Source organism: Nyctereutes procyonoides, unplaced genomic scaffold (genome assembly GCF_905146905.1).
Source record: "Nyctereutes procyonoides isolate TBG_1078 unplaced genomic scaffold, NYPRO_anot_genome, whole genome shotgun sequence".
Classification (NCBI taxonomy): Eukaryota; Metazoa; Chordata; class Mammalia; order Carnivora; family Canidae; genus Nyctereutes; species Nyctereutes procyonoides.
The window spans coordinates 9,052,501-9,071,164 of NW_026575137.1; the positions used below are offsets into that span (position 1 = coordinate 9,052,501).

Genomic DNA, 18,664 nt, shown 5'->3' on the forward strand with positions numbered 1-18,664 from the left:
AAATAAATGACAATCAATATTTCATCCTTTTCATGATTTGATATAAGCACTATAAAACAATAGGAACAATTAGACTATCAATGTTGCAACAGAAAAGTTGTTTTTCCTTAGTTCAATCAACTATTTGAAAATATTAAAAAGGCTTTTTAGTATCAAATTTACTCTACTGTTTATTTTCTGAATTCCCTCCGTTAGAACATAGTACCACAAGAGCAGAGATCTTTGTTTTTATATACTGAAATCCAAAACAATTAGAAAACTGTGGCACATAGTAGACACTCAATACACGTTATTGAGTAAATATTTTTCAGAAGACAGTTGTGTTAACTTAAATCACCCATATTTTATGGTTAGTTATTGTAAAAAGTTAAAAACACCTTGAGGTTTAAAATATAACTATTAATTCTCTATCTCTTATAGGAATATGAGCCTGATAAAAGATGGATTAACTTTTCTCTAACTTATTTCCTTTCTGGTTCTATCATTTTTTACTTATTTACCAAACTAAGCTCATTTACCATTTTTAAAATAGGCACAGTAAGAATACCTCTCCCATACAGCTGTTGTGAGCACTCAATTAAATAGCTAAAGATATAAAGTATTTAACATGGCGCTTCTCACATAGTAAGTGTTCATTAAATGTTATTAGTATCATTACGTCATGCTGTCACGTCGGTTTAATCGGTTACTCACTGTTGAGGTTACCACATAGTCCAAATGGCTTTTATAAACAAAAAACACAACCTGAACTTGATGACCTCACATTCATTTAAAAAGTCAATGAGTTCCTTTATAGTTCAAGGTTCTTAGAGTATGAGAATGGTCTCAGGATATACTATGCCTATACTAACTTAATTACATATAAATTATACACTTGTCAGCTACTATTTGGTCTCCTATCTTCTATTATCAGCTAAATGGCTTCAAAAAAAGTATCTGTGGATTAACTTTTAAGATGCCAAATTATATATGCTGTTTTATTCTCAGTAGTCTTGGAAATCCTGGATTAAGAGAGTACCACTTTCATGCTTACAGTATATGCACATAATCAGTACTCAAAAATACTTTGTAAAATGGTTGGCTTCTAAACAAACAATCAAACAGGCTTAAACACTTCTCTCCAGTTTTAATTTTTTTTTTATTTATTTACGATAGTCATACAGAGAGAGAGAGAGGCAGAGACACAGGCAGAGGGAGAAGCAGGCTCCATGCACCGGGAGCCCGACGTGGGATTCGATCCCGGGTCTCCAGGATCGCGCACTGGGCCAAAGGCAGGCGCCAAACCACTGCACCACCCAGGGATCCCTTCTCTCCAGTTTTAAAACTGGTAACTGTATCTCTAAGTTGTACTAAGTTTATATATGTGTATATATATATATATAAAGTTAACATACCTATATCAATATCTGTATGTATCTATATTCCCACTGATGCATTGAGCAGGCCAGTATGGGTCCCTAGGGAAGTACTCTGCTATTAGATAAAACTGGTTCTGTCATCCAGGCCTCAAAACTTTAATTTGCAATAATAAATGTAGTTCCCAAATATCTTAACCATGGGTCTAATACACCATGGCAAACAAGAAACATGATTTTAAAATATCCTTTAAATTATAGAACATTCCAAACCACATCTTCTAAAACCTTTAAGAAAAATATCACAAGTATTCCAATCATTTCTCTATCTTTTCTTCAAAAATTAAACTTCACTGTCACATTACACTACTTTATTTGAAAGTGTATCATAAAAGAAGGATTTTACAAAAGCACTGGATAACTACCTCACTAATTTTAGAAATTTGTATTCCCTCTGTTATGAAATGATTGGGTCCTTATTATCACATTAACCAAAATTCTGGGGTTGGAGCTAGATTATATCTCATGAGTCCCTCTAATGGAAGTAGTATACACAAAAGTCTTTTCAAGTGTACATTTTTGAATTATTACTGAACTCTAAACAATTTAAAGAAAAAGCAACTGAGCTTCCCAAAGCAATTTTTGCAGTAAAATGTATAATCTGATTTTTTTCAAGTACATAATAACACTTCCCAGCAACTTCTCTGCTCCAACTTGGCGGTATGTCCCATTTGACCCATTACAACTTGCAGGGCTCTCCTAAAGTCTTCCACCCACCTTCATTTTATTCTAGGCACATGAGCTGGTTCCCCAAGCCGCAAAGAATATACGGATCACTAGGTAAGAACCTCACACTTACAAGCCTACTCTAACTCACACTCTCACACACCAACATACACATTTATATACACACCAAACACACACATGCTAAGGTATGAATACTGTTCATGCCATTACCTCTACTATCATCTCAGTGGACTAAGTGCCCTTTTTTCTACCAAGGCCCCCTCGGTGCCCTGGAGTCCACCACCCCCATGTATATACTTTTCCTGCCTTTTTACCCTTTGTTCTGCTCCTTTATCATTTCTCTGTCATTGCCTTCATCTAGAGTCTCACCAGCATTACTGCATTAGTATCATAATTGGTTTTGCTGTCTCAGGTCTTGCTCCCCTCAAACCATCCCCCACACTGCTTCTAGCATAATCTTCCATAAATTAAGTTTAATCAAGAAACTTCCCTGAAGTATATTATATCATTCAGTGTTTCCCTATGTCCTTTAGGATGGAGTTCTAATTTCATAGTTTGATGTGATCTAAACCCTGTTGTCCCTCCAGTCTCTACCTGTCTTAACCCCACACCAACACTGTGCTCTGACTACTTTGAATTACATACAGTTCCCTGAAATTATCACACAACATAACAGCTTACTGCCTTTGCTCATGCTCCTCCCCTCTCTGAAATACTTTCAAGTACTTCTTTACCTGGATATCTTCTACTCCTTTAAAACAGTAGAAAGGTATAGCAGTCATTAGTTCTACTCACATATCTTCCAATTTTTCTTTCCCTCTGGGTAGAGATGATATTGCATTTCACAGTCCTCATTTTGAAATTTGTTTTGACCAATAAAACTCTACATGCCAGTGCATAATTAGCCACTCTCTTCCCATTGCTGCACCTGGATCATGGAAGTACATAAGCCTTCCTATCAACACATTTTGGACATGTAATCTGTATGAGAAACAAACATTTGTTGTGTAAAGACATTGAATTGGGATGTTTGTTCCTACAGCATAACCTAGGCTATTCCAACTGATCAATAAAAATAAAAATTAAAAATTACCTTTTTAAAGAAGCCTTCCATAAGCCCAACACACTCTGACTCAAATGCTGTTTCTTCTCCGAGTGATGACAGCACAGTATTCATACTCTTATCACAACACTACAGTGTAGTGAGATGGCTGCTGTGACCGCCCACCACCCTTCAAACGGTACTTCTGAAGACAGGACATGTGTATTTCATCCCTGTATCGTCGAGGCAGCTCTCAGGCAAACAGGATTCAGCAATGGAATGCGGAAGGGCCCATCGGGAGACCCAACTCAAAATGCCCAGAGGCCCTAACTGACCAATGGGATACTTACAATTAGGCACAGAGACCAGAAAGGAGAAGTCCATCCGATGGCATACCTCTTCCCCTTCCCCCTTTAAAAACAGCCTCTTCGCAAGCAACCTCTCCTCTGCTGTTCTGCTCACCACTCCCTTTCAGTGTATTCAATAAACTTCTGGCTCCTTTGTTCTGCCCCAGGTGATTCTTTGACCTCCTGTGCCATGACTTCATCACCCCCATCGGATGGAGACACACTCCATTTAGACACCACATGTGTGGTCACCAATCAGCCTAGTGCCTCCCTCATGGTTAAGTGCTTAAAAAATGTTTGCTATATTAACTGGTGGTTCATTCATTCGCTCATCAGGGACCAAGGATGACTCCAGTTGCTAGAGATGGAGTAAAAGAGAACAAACAAACACACCTGCCCTCATAGGAACCAATATTCTTGTGAAGAATAATGTCATTAGCAACACAACTAAGTATTAAATATCCAGTTTATTATATCGTGTTAAATGTGGAGTAGAAAATAGAGAGCAGGGATATTTGGATGGTGACCAGGTAAGACCTCATTTAGACAGTGATCTTCATAATAAAGACCCAAAAGAAAGTAAATAAATTGGCTATGCAGATACCTAGGGAAGAGTAATTCAATAGAGGGAACAGTATAAAAACCCTGAGATGGGAATACGTCTGGTATGTTCAAAGAACAACACAAGAGCCAGTATGGCTGAGCAAGTGAGTGATTAGAGATGAGATTAGAGCAGTAACAAGGAATCATCTCTTGCAGAGACATATAGGCCAGTTTAAGAGCTTTAGCTTTTATCTTGAGTGAAAGAGAGAGCCATTGAAAGGTTCTGAGCAGAGGAAGAGGTGGAAGAGGACAGCAGAAGATAAGGTCAGAGATGTAATGGGGGCTCATATGCTTTGATTGGATAACATATTTTCTCTTCCCACAAAATATGTGAAACGCAAATATACCCATTAATCAAGAAAGATTAAAAGTGACATTGAATGACATTTTATGATGATCCTAATCTGTTCATTACTTACTGTATAGGGACATTGATTATAATCTATGTATAATTACCAAAATATAGTGATGTACCAAAGTATCATGGTGTATCAAACATAAGAGAGATGAAGTATTTTATGGAGGACCAAATCCTAATAGACAACTAATAATACTAAATGATTTATTTTTTTAAACTTTCTTTTTTTTATTTTTTTTTTAAATTTATTTATGATAGTCACAGAGAGAGAGAGAGGCAGAGACACAGGCAGAGGGAGAAGCAGGCTCCATGCACCGGAAGCCCGATGTGGGATTTGATCCCGGGTCTCCAGGATCGCGCCCTGGGCCAAAGGCAGGCGCCAAACCGCTGCGCCACCCAAGGATCCCTACTAAATGATTTAAACAATAAGTCAGATATAGATTTATAGCTCTGCAGACCTTGCTTTACTTACTTGGATTTGCCCAAATGCCACAAAACAAATGTAAGTAAAAACATACCCCCATCTTCCTTAAGAAAGAACCACATTCCAAACTCAAGTTCACTGCCAGAAGCAAACAAACCAAAACAAGAAAAACAAGTGAGAGAAAACAAACCACAAGTCAAAACACCTTTTGCCAAATGTTAAAATCAAATAAACACACCTTGTGCTGTGTCCTTGATGCTGCCAAGTCTGAACTCTGGAGAGCTGCCAAGGGGTAAGATGTTTCCAAAGGCGAGATCTTTACTGAGGAAGCTGCGCTTGCATTCCTGGCAAATTCAATTCCAGATACCAATAACAATGCTCTTGGTTGCTTTTTCTTACTGGAATTCGAAATAGAGTATATGGAAACATTAAAAATGGATGACCTCCAGTGCCCTAATACCCACAAAATAAAATCACTGTGGTAGCATTTTCCAAGAGGTGTTTCTGGGTTTGCTAAGTCTGTCTATATTCAATTGAATTAAGTTTCTTTGGTCAAATATACTCAGAAAATGTTGTATACTGTGTCCCTTTTTCACAATGCACACCTTCAAAAAAAAAAAAAGGGTTCTGAGAAATCCTGTACTAAGTCTATTTAATTTACTTAACCCAATGTCTCTGAAATTTATTTAATTAAAGACCCCCTTTCCACTGTAATAAATAGTAACATTATTTCTGCAGATCACACTTCAAGAATAGTTCATTGTATAGTGATTATCTGAAAAGTAGTTAGAGATGTGTTCACTATATTTTAGAGTTGAATATGATATAAAGGGACCAATTTGAATTTGTTCTCTGTTATTGTAATTTATACAGTATTGACCTATAAAATAATTGTATTTATTTAACCTTAAATGTTTAAATATGCTACTTTCTAAACTAAATGCCCATTAAAAAGCAAATTAAATATATATGATTTATTCATTTTTTGTTCAGCAACTATTTACTGAATACCTATTATGCGCCAGGCACTGAACTTACTTCTAGCTTTATGTTGCAATTGCTCTTTTATAGATAAGAGTATCAAGTTTAAATGGTTCTTAACCACTTTCTCATAATAATAACACCAACTTAAAATCTAACCCCAAGCATTTAAAAACACAAGTTTCACTAATTTTAATCATATCAGTAAAAATAGCTTGCAATCTTTAGGCTGTTTTTAAGTAGTGATAATAATCCAGCTCAAGCATGATAATACAAAAGCATAGTCTTTTTAAAAAATGATGCTGCAGAAGAATAAAATGGAAGTCTTATGTGAAAAAAAAAAAGGCAAAAAGACAAATTAAATTTCCTTACTCTCTACAGTCCACTGCCAGTCCTTGAAACAGGCAGAGTGACTTTCCTTTAGGAGCTCAGCTGCCTTGATGCGAACACTTTGCTAAGGGCAAAAGGCAATCTTAGCCTGACCCCCAGGATCCTGTAAGTCCATTTTAATATATAAAAATGTCTTTGGAAACTTCCTTCATCTCTACCTCCTCGCAGGATACATGTTAGCAATCATCCCCCAAGTATATGACCCAATGATATACACTGGAAGGGTCTCATGACTAAGATTTTATTAGATAGTAATAAATGACCTTTTCCCAAACAAGAGCTAGCCCCCTCAAGGTCCTGGAAATGTTGCTTCCAAAGTTCCTTAGAGACTTATGCCGTCCCTAACCAACTCTCATCTTGAAAATTGGGATATAGTTGGCCACTGCTCATGACACCAGTGCAGCTATTTCTGCCCACAGGTCCTAACCTTGTGCTTTAATAAAATCACCTTTTTGGACCAAAGATGTCTCAAGAATTCTTTCTTGTCTGTCGGGTCCAAATCTTAACATCTTTCCTACATCAAAGTATTGTTTCATACCATACACAAAAATTAACTCAATTAACTCAAATGAATCATAGACTTAGAAGTAAATACTGAAATTTAAAAATGCTTAGAAGAAAACAGAGGAGTAAAACTTCGTGACCTTGGGTCAGGCAACAGTTTCTTAGAAACAACGCAAAACATACAAGCCCCTATGGAAAAAATAGGTATATTGCACTTCATTAGAAGAAAGAAAAACTTCTGTGCTCCAAAGTACATGACCAACAAAGTGAAACGACAACCCACAGGAAAGGAGAAAATATTTGCAAATCATGTATCCAATATGGGACTTACACCCAGAATAATGAAGAACTCTTACAACTCAACAGTAAAAATGCAAAAAATCCAATTTTTAGAAGGGCAAAGGATTAAATAGAGATTTCTCACAAAGAATAAAAACAATTTGCCAACAAGCACATGCAAAGATGCTAAATTTCATTAGTCACTAGCGAAATTCAAATCAAAACTACTTCACTAGACAGACAATATAAAGTGTCAGTGAGGATTAAGGTAAACTAGAACCTTCACACACTGCTGGTGGAAAAGTATAATGATGCACAGCCACCTTCAAAAAAATTTGGCAGTTCCCTCCAAAAAACATAAAGTAAATCATATGACCCAGCAACTCCAATATTTACCGAGGAAAAATGAAAACATATGTCCACATAAAAACTTGTACATGGATGTTCATAGCAGCATTATTCTTACAGCCCAAAAGTGGAAACAATCCATGATGAATAGATAAGGAAAAGTTATATAACCATACAATGGAATATTATTCCACCATAAAAAGAAATGAAATATTGAACGTGTTACACCATGGGTAACCTTGAAAACATTATGCTAAGTGAAAGAAGCCAGGCACAAAACTCCAATTAATACATCATTCCTCTTCTTCTCTTTATATGAAATGTCCAGAATGAGAAAATCTACAGAGATAGAAAATAGATTAACAGTTATGTGAGAGTGGAAGAGATGGACATGACTGATAATGGGTACAGGGTTTCTTTTTTGAGCTTATCAAAACATTCTAGAATTACATAGTGGGGATAGTTGTACAACTATGTAAATATGCTACAAAACTACTGAATTGCACACTCTAAAGTAATAAATGTAATGGTTGTGAAATACATTTCAATAAAGTTGTTATTAAAAGAGTCATAAATAATAAATATATTTATAGTCCTTAATCTAAAATGTTTGGCCCAGTTGTGTCTTGAAGGTTTTTAGATTCCAGAGAGGGAATATGTCCCATTTACTATAATTATGTAACTCTCTTGGAGCAAAGCAGGATCAGTATATTACTAGTTCATAGCAAAATCTTTTCACTATTGACAATGACTAGGAAAGTAAACAACACTACATAAATAACCCCACATCATTTTAAATATGGTTATGCCACAACTGAGTTTATGTAAAACTTGGGGAAAAACTTATTTAGCAGAACTTTTTTTTTTCAGAACATTAGGGTTTTGAAAATGTGACTAATGGGTGTTGGGCCCTTATTGATGACAATTAATATTAGCAACAATAATCTTATCAGCAGTCCCCATTTACTGTGCTTTGTATGTCATACATATTATCAGAAAGAAATTCTCATAACATGCCTATGGGATAAGTACAATTCACTCCAACTGGGAAAGATGAGTTTCCTAATGATTAAGTGACTTTTCCAGGCACACACAGTTAACAAAGAAAAGGGCAGAAATTTGAATGCAAATCTATCTGACCACAGAGCACACTGGCTTTCTTCTACAGTGCAGAGTATGTTCAGATAATCCCTCTGAGATGTAGACTTCAAATCTATAAAATGGAGTAAAGAACACTTTTATATATATCACAGATTATTGTAAGGATGAAATAAGATCATTACTATGAAAACAATGTGGCAAATATAAAGGTCCATGTAAGTGTGAGACAATATTACCTGGAAAACTACTTTTATTACTATATCTAAATCAATGTTTATAGTGAGATATAGTTTTAGTCAGATTCTTTACAGGTATTCAAACTAAATATGCTTATTTTATAAGAAGAAATGCTAAGCATTAAATATTGTTTTTTAAATATCTAAGAAAAGAAAATCCAAATGTTCAAGTAGTCCATAATTAAACATCTCTAGTTTGTTTTGTTCTTTAAATGTTTTATTTATTTATTCATGAGAGACACAGAGAGAGAGAGGCAGAGACACAGGCAGAGGGAGAAGCAGGCTTCCTGCGGGGAGCCTGATGCAGGACTGGATCCCAGGACCCCAGGGTCACAACCTGAGTCAAAGGCAGAATCTCAACCACTGAGCCATCCAGGCACCCCATCTCTAGTTTTAAAAAGGTTTTATAAGCCACATATAAAATAATAATAATAATAATAATAATAATAATAATAATAATAAATAAGCCACATATAAAACTGGTACAGTGTGCAAACATACATTGTTTGATTTTAAGGTAGTTCTGTGTACCCAGGAGAGGCCAGAGAGATTATTATTATTATTATTTGCTTTACAGGTAACTTCTTAATATTTTGAAAATTTAAAATTATATGATTTTATTTAAAAGCCTGCTCACAAAATTTACATACTATATAAATTATTAGGATAATTAGGGGATTGTGTATATATCCTCCCTCAAGGAAATTTTTATTACAAATGGGACATAGAGGGTATAGCCCAATGCTACTTTTGTTCTGTGATGGTATATTCCTAACATTAAAAAAATTTAGAGAGTGGTGTATTTGAAAAGTTTAAGAGCCATTATTTTAAGATACTGATCCAATTACATTGGCTCCATAGCATGAAAATCTAAAATGGATCCTTACTGCCTATAGATGAAAATCACTTTGTGTGGCATATAACAGCCTTCTCAGCCTGGGCCAGCAGGTCTTTATTGCCTCAACTCCAGTCACTTTTCTTCAAATTGTGTTCCAGCCACTGAGTTTCTTTCATTTCCCAACTATGTGACCCTATTGGCAGCTTAGCAGCTTTACAGATCTCATTCTCTTTGCCTTGATGTTACCTTAGCCCCAGCCTCATCCACCTTAAATTCACAGGCATCCTTCAAAACCTCATTTCAAAGCCACTGTCTCTATATAATTCACCTATAACTGTACCTGCCAAACAAATCTTTGCTAATTAACTTATTGATAACGTAACTTACCTATTGATACAGTACATGCTTATCTCTATAAGCACATAGATTTTTGGCATACAAGAGTAAAACATTGCTATTTCTAATAAGACTGTAATAGCTAACTGAATGTGTTTGGAAATGAAATTCTAAAATCTTTACATGAATATGTTTCATTTAAGCCACAGAGATGAAAAAGAGAAATTTTGGATGATTAAATATGAAGAATAACGGATTTGTTTTTAACGCCGGTCCACAGAAGACCAAAGAAATGCTCAGATAGGTAGAACACCAAAGGGCAATTACTTAGTAAATTTGGCTACCCTGAAATAATAAGAAAATTCCAATCTATATAAATCCAAAGTTTATGGTTTAAAGTTTATAGGGCAGGAGTTGCAAACTTTTCCTGTAAAGGGCCAGATCATAAATATTTAGGCTTTGAAGGTCAAGAGGAAAAATCAAATTATAACTGTGTCACAACAATCTGTAGTGCTCTGAGCCATGCAAAGCAATACAGCAACACATCTGCGTATCTGCTGCAATCATTCAGCTCTGCTGTTTTAGCACCACATATGCTATGTCAATAAATGGGTAGGTGTGTTCCAATAAAACTTTATTTATAAACAAAATTTGAATTTCATATGTTTACATCACAGAACATTGTTTGTTTTTCCCAACCATTTAAAAACATAAAAACTCTCCTTAGGTCATGGACCATACAAAAACAAGCAGTGAGCCAGATTTGGGGAGCCCGTGGATCATAGTTTGTGATGAATAATTTAGGTATATTTTAAAATCTGTTCATATTCTTAAATTACCAGGTTTCACTGCCAGCATAAATAAATTGGAAAATCACAAAATGTTATTCAAATCTAGATTGTTGTTGCTGAATTAACTTTTGCATTATACATCTTCTCATACAAGCAGTTTTTTGCATTTGCAATCATTTTTTAACTCGACTTAACAAAATTATTTAGAGTTACATCTATATTCTAGAACCTTAGGATATACCATCAGCTGTTTTTTTTTTTAATATGCCATGACTTTTACATTTATATTATTTCATTTTCTAATAAATTGTTGTAGGTCTTAAGTTCTCCCCCCATCCCCATCCCGAATCCAGAAAAGCAAACAAAGTGTAGTTCAGGGTCTCTTATAAACTTAGGAATGGTTTTCTGTTGTCATCACAAAAGAAATACAAATTGCATGGATTTAACAACAACAACAAAAAACAACATAAACAAAAAACTAAAGATGTCACTCTATTGTCTTCTGGTATTTACTGCTACAGAACAGGAGTCTGAGACCAGCCTACTTTTTGTTTCCTGACAGTATATGCTATCTTATTTTCTTTCTAGATATATGAAAAATGTTTTTATCACTATACTAATTTGAAATTTTTTTGATATTGTGTCTCTTTGAGTTGTCACATTTTATATGTACTTTCTGCATCTATATGCCTTTTTTTAGCTCAGAAAAGTTTTGTTTCCTGTTACCCCCTTGCTTTTTTTTTTTTTTTTCAAAATCTGTGTAGTCTTCTTTAGGAACAGTTACCTATATACCAGTCTCTCTTCTTCAGAAACTCCAAATATTCACATAATAGGCTTCATTCTTCTTCCTCTTTATATCACATTTCTGTTCATGAATTCAATATTTACAGAGAACTTTTCGAGTCTATTTTCCACACTGATTAAACTTTCTGCAATAATACCAATTCTGTTTTTTACTGCCCCAAATATGGGATTTTTAATATGTCATTGTGGGAGGCAGAAAAATATGCCCCTCAAAGATGTCCAGTCCAGGTCCTGATTCCCTAACCTGTGAATATGTGATTACCTGTGAGGATCACATGGCAAAAGGGACTTTATACATGTGATTAAAATGAAGAACCTCAAAATGGAGAGATTATCATGAATTATCCCTGTTGGTCTTTAAAAGTGGATCTTTTCCTGCTATGGTCTGAATAGGATTTGTTTTTTGTTTTTTGTTTTTGTTTTTTTTTAATTTTTATTTATTTATGATAGTAAGAGAGAGAGAGAGAGAGAGAGAGAGAGAGAGAGAGAGAGAGAGGCAGATACACAGGCAGAGGGAGAAGCAGGCTCCATGCACCGGGAGCCCGACATGGGATTGGATCCCGGGTCTCCAGGATCGTGCCCTAGGCCAAAGGCAGGCGCCAAACCGCTGCGCCACCCAGGGATCCCCCCGAATAGGATTTGACTACAAAAAAATACAGAGATGGAATGTTACAGGCTTTGAAGGTGAAGGAAGGGGGCCATAAACCAAGGAATGCGAGCATCACCCAGGAGCAGGAAGGGGGGAGGAAACATCCCCTTCTGGAGCCTCCAGAAAGGAATGCACCCCTCCTAACACCCCGATTTCCACCCAGTGAGACCTATGTCAGACTTCCAAACTACAGATCTGTAAGATGATGAATCTGTGGTTTTTAAAGTCACTAAATTTGTGGCAGTTTGGTAAAGCAGGAATATAAAACTAATAGTGTTCATTTTTAGTTTTTTCGTCTTTTTGTTTTATCTTATCTTCTTATTGTCGCTTAATCATGGTCTCTTCTTTTTATATGGAGTTCTCCCGTCCATAGAGGCCATGAATTCTTGCATGTGTTAGATGTCAAACAATTCCCTCAAATGTTCTTCTTTAGCTTAAAACTCTTGATTTTCACAGGTATGCCACTGAATCTTCTGATTACATTTTCCTTGGAGCTGTAGGATTTTGGGGTTCCACTTTATTATCCAGAATATTTTGGCATTGAGAGAGACTATACAGATCATTTCTACGTAGCCCAGTGTTTTCCAAATGTAAGTATGTATGTATGGGGGGTGGAGATGTTGTGGAGAGAAGAGGCAGAGAATGGACACCTAGGAAATGACAAAATGGAATCAGAAACTGGTTCTTTTTAAAATTATACCTTTCCATCCTGAAAAAAAAAAAAAAAAAAACAGATATGCCCCTGCCCAGAGACATTCAATGCTATACTGAACCACTGTGAATAATGAGAATGTGTTATAATGCTCAAGCACATTCTTCATAAAAATGGAAGAATATCACAAATTTTCAAATATGTATATCCACATAAAAGGAACTTGATGCCTGGAACATTGTAACTACCCTCCCTCAAAATAACATATCTACTGCTGGTGACAAGTCTAAGACTTTCAGTCCTGTGCACCTTCTACCTAGGGTAGGTTATAAACTGTCATCCACAAGTAGGATTCTGTCACAGGTATCCACACGATTTGTTATTCTACATCCTGCAATATTTGGATATTTTTAATATCTAAAGTATGTTAAAATGTTTTTTTGGGTTAAACCATCTTCCTTTTGTCTTTGCCAAAATTTTAAGTTGTTCAATTAATTAGGCTGTACCTACACCACCACATAATACTACTATGGAAGAACTAAGCTTCTTTTTATTCTTGTTGTCATTCTCCATGTTCAGTGGTTTGAAAACCATGAAATTGATAAGATCCTCTCACTTATGGAACTGCCTCCACTTTCTGATTCAACGAAACAGAATTTATTAAGCCTCTGAGTAGAATATTTGTCTTTCTATCATTATTTAACATTTCCACATTAAGAAGCTAGGAAATCATCTTTTCTTTTTCATGAAAATGCATACCTATTTCACTCCTTCATTGCAAAGATACTTAACAGGTGCATATGAAACAGGTGTGAAAAGATTTAGCTCTAGGATTCTGATCCTTATCTGTTCATTAGAAATGTCTTGAGGATATCAAATATTATAAAATATGTATCACTATTTTCCATATTGTTTTAGACATTCTGGAAGAATGCCAAAAAATTATAATTTTTCTTAGCAATATTTTTATTAAAACCTTCACACCTAGAGCTAAATCTATTGATATCAAAAATACGAATACAGAGGAATAAACATGAGTGGGAAATCTGGCCTAGCCACACGTTTCCATGTGGAGGACTTCCACTGGAACAGTGGTTCTCAAAGGACATGTTTTTGGCATTGGGAGTGGGGGAGGAAAATTCTTCATTGAGCTGGACCTCTACATTACACAGGGCCCCCATTGCCAGTAGCTTTTAAACATATAGTAATAATTTGAAAACACCTCCACTTCTTTCAAATGACCCGAAGGGATGATCCAGGTTGGAAAATCAGAGCACTAGGTTAATAGTACCGGCCTCAGATCCCACTCCTTATTTGCAGCTTCCCAATAGGAGAGTTATCTGACTGGCGGCTGAAATCCATTGGTCCATATTACTCCAACGGGTAGATATTAGTTATTATAACCCTGTAAGTACCAGAAGTTTTCCTTCTTTTACTTCACTTTCTGCCCTGGACCATGCATATCAGTAATTCTGCGTAAATGTAACTTTTCAGCAAACTGAAATTTTCTCTCACTGAAGTCTAGGTTCTGAGAAAAAGAAGGGGACATAGAAATGGGTGGGAAGTACTCATTTTTGGTCTCCTATCCAAAGCATTATGACTAGTCAGACATTTAGTCATGAAGCTGATATTGTAAATTCCACCTGTCTACAAACTCGAGAAAAAAAGCTATTATCTATTGAGCCCCTAAAAACTTTAACTTCATTAGAATGATTTCCCTAATCAATTTGTCTTCATACGTGCTTCTTATCCAGAAATGGAGCTAAGAAAGGAATAGTTAAATATTAAAGAGTTCAAATAAAATTATAAATGCTAATAAAGAAAACAAGCACTCCTATATACTCTTATGTTTATTACAAAAGCAATAAATGTTTTCTCTTTTCAATGTCTCCCTATCTAATGATAATATCTACTAGATACCCACTTTTATTGGTAAACCTAGGTAAGGAAACCTAGGTGAGGAAACTTCAGCAAACAAAGTAACTATTTATAGCCTTTTATTTAAATATAGAAATCAGGAAAAGAACCACAGTGCAACCACAATATATCTTAGCCACAGGAAAATTAAAATAGTATAAAAGATAACTCACTTAATTTGAAGAAAAGAGATTTAGGAGTCAGGTCATAGTATTCAACTGGCATATCCTAAAAATAATCAGCTTTTCTTTGTCCAAAATGGACTTTTAGGGCAGCCCGGCTGGCTCAGTGGTTCAGCACCGCTTTCAGCCCAGGGTGTGATCCTGGAGACCGGGGATCGAGACCCGCATCGGGCTCCCTGCATGGAGCCTACTTCTCCCTCTGCCTGTGTCTCTGCCCCCTCTCTCTCTTTCTGTGCTTTTCATGAATAAATAAATAAAATCTTTTTTAAAAATGGAATTTTATAAAAGAGACAATTTATGTATTGAATGTTTATCTCAAAATTACAGTTTCACATTTTCTCAAAATATTTGACAATAATTTCTCTTTCCATTTGCTTAAAAGTAAGAATATCCTTTAAGAGAATGACCAAAGGGCATTTGAAAAAAATTATAGCTTACATGGTTTTGAAAAGACAGCAAAAATTTATCGAGCACTACTAGTTCCTGCTTATTAAATAGTTAAAAAAAAAAGGAGGGGGATGGTCGGATTGACTTAAAATCTTGAATTAAAGTTATGGGAAAATGCATTGTGGAAGAAAGGAAAAAGACCCATTCTGTTCCCAGCTGTGTACTCAGTCTCTCTCTGGGACGAGGCAAGGGGGAGAGTGATTTCTTTATCACTCAGGAAGTTGATCCAAAACAGGATCTTAATCCAGGACCACTTAATGCTTCAAACTGTGTCTTTCTCTCAGGGGAGAGTCATCAGCTTTCCTTGTCTTCTCAAGGTAGTATATGACACCAAAAAGGTCATTCATCTTTGGAGCTGAAGGTCATCTTTCCCAATCCTTGCAGGCTAGGTACATACTTTGAAAAAACTAGTGATGTCAATGGGGGGGAAAAAGTGTCGTGCAAGACATTTACAGTGCTACATAACCAGAACTATCAGAGAATCAATAACAAATAAAGGAGTTTCTTCTCCAATTCTAAATAGCCCAACGATAAGTCACAAGGGAAGTGTGAAAATACTTTAATCTGAATCATCATACTTCTTAGGTGTCTACAAATTCAGATCATACAGACCAAAAGATAAAGTGTAACAAATAACACTTCACATTCGTGTAGATCATTAATAATAAGTTCATGATCAATTATTCCTCTTTACTTTTTTAGGAACAAAGGGCACAGTAGCCCCACTTTATAGATGAGAATACAGTTACGAAGGTTATTGCCCAAGGACAAATATTTCCTAACCCTGCCAGGTTTCTAACTTCTAGGCCCGAAGTCCTCCGCTGCCTTATCAAGCAGCACAAGCTTCCTTCCTTCTTGGGGATTTACACAGTAAGCCTAGCAGAAGGAAGTCAAAGCAGATTTTTAGCTCCTTTTGTGTTTTCTCTCTGCAATGTTTGTTCTGCTGAATCATTTGGGCCCAACTGATAGGAGCCAGGAGATCCGAAGGGGTTATCATCTGTAGTCACCAGCTCACAGTTAATCATTAAATGTGGGTCAATGGAGCAAAGGGGCCGTAGGCGCTTAGTATCACCCACTTTTCCACAGAAGGGTCAAGAAAGGGAGGTCATGGACTGGGGGGGACCTGTCCAAACCTGAGTTGCTTCAACTTGTTGCCTTGCCCCCTGAGCTCAAATGGGCAGCAGCAGAAAAAAAAAAAAAAGAATTATAGGTCCAAGAAAGCAGATGTCCGCACCTCCTGTTCCCGGCCATGCACGGACACGGACACTGTGGGTTCAGGGATGCGCCAAGCAGCAGGCAAAGATGCCCACCCCACCCCACCCCATCCCACCCCACCGCTTACTTGCACCTAAAGCCACCCATCACGCTGCCTGAGGCTTTTCCCTGCAAATGTGTTGGTCTGCAGATACTTATTAGGAAGGAAAGGCAGAGGGGAAAAAAAAAAAAAAGGTAAGGAGACGGGGGGGGGGGGGGGGGGACACGGAGGAGGGAGCAAGCACTACATACACACCCGCAGCGCTGGGCAGCGCGAGAAACGACAGCGAGGTAAGTGACAGCACGAGGGAGCCAATCCCAGGCCCTGGGGGGGGGGGGAGGTGGGCGGGGCTAAAACGTCCAGGGCCCCGCGCTTCGGCCGGACACGCTGGCAGGGCGGGAACCGCGCGTTGCTAAGCAACAGCGGCGGCCACGCCCCCCGCCGCCTCTCCTCTGCACCCCCCTCTCCCGCGAGCGTCCCGAACGCCGGAAGGGGTCCCTAAGTTAGCACCGTACCTCCTGCGTTTCCCGGGCCTCGGGTTCCCCCCCACGCACAGCCCCGTTCCAGAACCTCCGCGCACGCGGCCCGCCCGAGGGCCGCTCTCAGGGGGCGGGACGAGCCTTCCTCAAGGCCCGTGGGGGGCCCACGAGCGGGGGGGAGGCTCGCTGAGGACGTGCGGCCGCTTCCAGGCCTGGACGCTCCCCCCCCCCGCACCCCGCCATCCCGCCCCGGGCTTCCCTGGCAGGGCCTCCCCCTCCAGCCCCCCTCGCCGTCGCCGGACACACACACCTCAGCTCAGCCGAGGCGCCCGGGGCGGACAAAGTTGGCGTCCGGCGGCGGAGGTTGCTGTCCACGGTGCTGTCACTCAGAGGAGGGGCGGGACCAGCGGGCCGCGCGGCCCTACTCCCAAGGGGCGGTGCGGGAGGGGGCGGGGCCCGGCGGAAGGGGCGGGGCCTGGCGGCGGCCGCGCGCGCTGATTGGCCAGCGTGTCTCCCGCCGCAGCCGCTGCCGCCGCCGCCGCGGGTCCCCGCCGCCCACGAGCGCGGGCTCCTGGAGCCCGGACCCCGAACCCACGAGGCAACCCCAAGGAATTGGAAGGAAGAACGAAGGGCTGTGACTTGTTTTATAGGCAGAAAACACACGCAGAAATGCGTAATTTTGCTGTTGAAGCCTGGCCACCCGACACTCGCGTGCACGCTCTCGGCATCCGCGCTCCCCGGGGAGCATCCCTGGGAGGAGGCATCGGACACCCCTGAAAACCGCGGGGGGTGGGGGGGTGGGGCTGAAGCCTCTCACCCGAGGTCCGGCAATTAGGGCAACGGGACCTACAACTTGGATGGGGATGAGCTGCAGAGCCGGGGAGTTTCGGGCAAGGGAATGAGTCACACCTTCGCCCAGGTGCCCCTCCCGACCCCCCAGGAGAGCTCCGGGTGCCCAGGACCTCTGGACGCTGGGGCGGGGCGCGGGAGGCTGCATGGATTCATCCTCCAGCCACTGCAAAAGTGCACTCATCATCGTTATTATTTTTAAGTCTGTGGTCCATCAAATTTAAAATTCTTTCCAAAAAAATTTTTTTTTTTTTTTTTTTATTAGAGACACAGGCAGAGGGAGAAGCAGGCTCCATGCAGGGAGCCCGACATGGGACTCGATCCCGGGACCCCGGGGTCACGGCCTGGGTGGAAGGGAGGCGCTGAACCGCTCAGCCACCCCGGGCGGCCCCTCTTTCAAAAAAAAAAAATTATATATATGCGAGTTCTAATTTAATTCTCAGTGTTTCTCTTGCTCCAGTGTCAAGTCATTTTCCTGTATGTAGGGCCAGCGCTTTGGACCAAAAACAAACAAAACAAACAAACAAACAAAAAACGAAAAACAAAAAAATCCGCCCTGAGAAAGGAACTAGCACGCAGAATGCAGAAGGATTGAGACCAGGGTAAATAAGAGACCCAGCTAGAAGGTCTCTGAAATCTCTCAGGGTATCAGGGCCAGGAATTGAATCCAAAATGGGATTTTATTTTATTTTCTCCTCCATCATTTGCTGGTCTCCAGTCTCTGTCCAGAAATAGAGGTGAAGTTCAAGG

At 38.9% G+C, this 18,664-nt stretch overlaps 1 protein-coding gene across 6 annotated transcripts in view; it reads right to left on the minus strand.

The window, feature by feature from the left end:
- The window catches only part of TRIQK (triple QxxK/R motif containing), an 81,928-nt gene extending 64,477 nt beyond the window's left edge, over positions 1 to 17,451 (minus strand). For 3 of the 6 annotated variants that reach the window (XM_055303531.1, XM_055303533.1, XM_055303528.1), the window contains exons 1-2: positions 17,376 to 17,445; positions 5,115 to 5,274 (exon numbers count right to left, since the gene is read on the minus strand). The gene's annotated coding sequence lies outside the window, so the exon portion shown is untranslated. Of the gene's footprint in view, positions 1 to 5,114; positions 5,275 to 17,375 lie in introns of all 6 variants that reach the window. The other 3 variants (XM_055303530.1, XM_055303529.1, XM_055303532.1) reach the window with 2 other exon arrangements.
- Positions 17,452 to 18,664: the final 1,213 nt, after the last annotated feature.